Below are 2516 nucleotides of genomic sequence, written 5' to 3'. Positions count from 1 at the left end.
ACTGTAACACATTATAATATTTCTTTACAGCACACAGGCAATCTAAAGCCATAAAACTTATGTAGCTCCTTAAACATTAGGGGCATAGTATTTTTTACATTTCCATGTACATGCATATTAGCTTAAGTTAACCTCAAATTTTAAGTGTTTTTTTTTTTTTTGGGGGGGATTAGAGTCAAAGGAGCACAGTAAAAACGGTGTTAGAGTGGCAATTTTTGTTTGCATAGGCCCACCAAAATATGAGAGGTATGGAAAGAAATAACCTTGGCCTAAATACAAAGAGATCCTAACCCTGAAGTTTTCTGGCATAAGACCAACTCTAGGCTTCAGGCAAGTTATTGTCCAATCCAAGACATTGTCCATAGTGCCAACACACTTTTCACACAGTCTCTGTTGTTGGTATCATGTTTCTGTATTAAAGATCCTGGAATCTATATATCCTACATTGAAGTCATGATGTGGAGTGTCTTCTCGTTTCACCTCACCATTAAAGGGCAATGCAGGAAGCCCTGTCCTGTAAGCAGGTCGTTGTTGTTAAGTCTTCTCAGTGTTAAGGGAAGTCTCTTTTGACCAGGTCAATGTCTAAGCAGTGGTAGGGTCTTCCGTGGTAGAGGATTGCTTCCAGTGATGTTATAGACAAACCTCACAATTAAGGGGCAATACAGCAAGCCCTGTCCAGTAAGCAGGTCATTGTTCTTGTTAAGTCTTCTCAGTGTTAAGGGAAGTCTCTTTTGAGTAGATCGATGTCAGAGCAGCTGTAGGGTCTTCCCTGGTAAAGGAATGCCTCCAGGTGATGTTATATACAACCTTGGATGTTTTGTAGATGTCTTCTCTAGATCAGGGGTGAATGGAGAGTGCCCATTCTTCTGAGGCCTGTGCGAGGTCTTTATGTCAATGTTCAGGGTGTAAGATCCCATTGCACTACAAGATTTGTGTGTTCCCATCTCTATTAGATAAGAACTTATTGGTCTGTATAGTATTTTTCCATTTTAGTGTGCCTAAGCAAACAAGAAATAAAGCCACGTGGCGCTATCAGAGTTTATGGGGGCTTAAGAACATTTCCAACAAGACCCATGACTTGGTTCAAACATAAGCATTAAACTCAGGGTTTCTTTCACACCAAATTTCATATTGAGCAGTTCACAAAGAGAAGAAAAAAAATGAGGGGGGATTGTCACTGTATAAGAAAATATTCAGCAAAAGTTATAGCCATCAAAGAAAACACCCATAAAATGTTGAAAAGACGTAAGTGTCCTTTTTATGCCTTTTAAAATAGTTGGGTGGGTGTTAACTCCAGGGCACCACTTTGGTCTGTGACTTAGGACTCTATAGTACTTAAGTTAGAAAGGGTAAATAAGGAGTAATGATGATAGGAGTTAAGGAATTTAAAGAGAAATATCATTTTTTGAAGGGGTATGCAAAACGGCAGAGTACAAAATGGACATTCTACATACATAAAAACATAATTTTTTTTTGTGATTTTTGGGTCACACCCGGTAGTGCTCAGGGGTTACTCCTGTTTCCATGCTCAGAAATTGCTCCTGGCAGGCACGGGGGACCATATGGGACACCGGGATTCGAACCGATGACCTTCTGCATGAAAGGCAAACGCCTTACCTCCATGCTTCTTGTGTGTGTGGGGGTGGTAGTCCCTGCGCGATTTTGAAAATATAGACTGGAAAGAGATTATCAGTGACTTCAAGAAGCTGGGAGGCCAGAAGTTCAGAGCCCCACCCACACCCTCCCTAAGGAGCTGAATGGATAATGGGGGAAAGCCTAAGGTACCTTCAAGCTCCAACAAGGGGCCCAACTCACCGGCTTGCTCAGGCACGTGGCCCGGGGAAGCCCTGGAGATCTGGAGCAAGGCGGTACAGGGGTGCTGGGGTTACCCAAGTCAATACTCTTAAAATTGAATATTGTGCAATATCACTCACATTTAACTCCAAGAACAAATATGAATTGCCCAAATTTAATTGTTAAAAATAATTCCTAGTTATTTCCCTCATTTTCTTTGCTGGTGTATAACCTCAAAATTAATTACTAGGTCATAGCCACATGCATTGAATTTTCATATTTTGAAAATGGGAAGTTTTCTAAAACAATTTAATAATACTTATTTGCCTCTATATCTCCATATTGATCCAGTTAATCTATCTGTTCTGCCAATCTGCATATCTCTATTTTATGTATAATAAATACTTTATTCATGTAACTCTTATTGAATACTTCTAATTTTTGTATAAAATTCTATGATTTATACTCTGTTCCCATTTTTGATAAATTAAAATTTTGGAATAGAGGCATTAAAAATCAGAGGCTTATAGAATCACATCAACTCTGTTTCTCAAATATTTGCAACAGAAAACTTTTTTTTTTTTAAGAGAAATTTTTTGTTGAACTTTTTTTTATTAATAAGTAGCCGGCATATTAATGATGTGACATTTCCTCTCATTTATCATCTTTAATTATTTTTTCCTACAGGACTTTGCATTGGGACTTTGTTACAGAAATCTCCA

Source organism: Suncus etruscus, chromosome 10 (assembly GCF_024139225.1).
Source record: "Suncus etruscus isolate mSunEtr1 chromosome 10, mSunEtr1.pri.cur, whole genome shotgun sequence".
Taxonomy (NCBI): Eukaryota; Metazoa; Chordata; class Mammalia; order Eulipotyphla; family Soricidae; genus Suncus; species Suncus etruscus.
The sequence above is the reverse complement of the archived record's forward strand: the minus strand, read 5'-3'. Positions refer to the sequence as shown.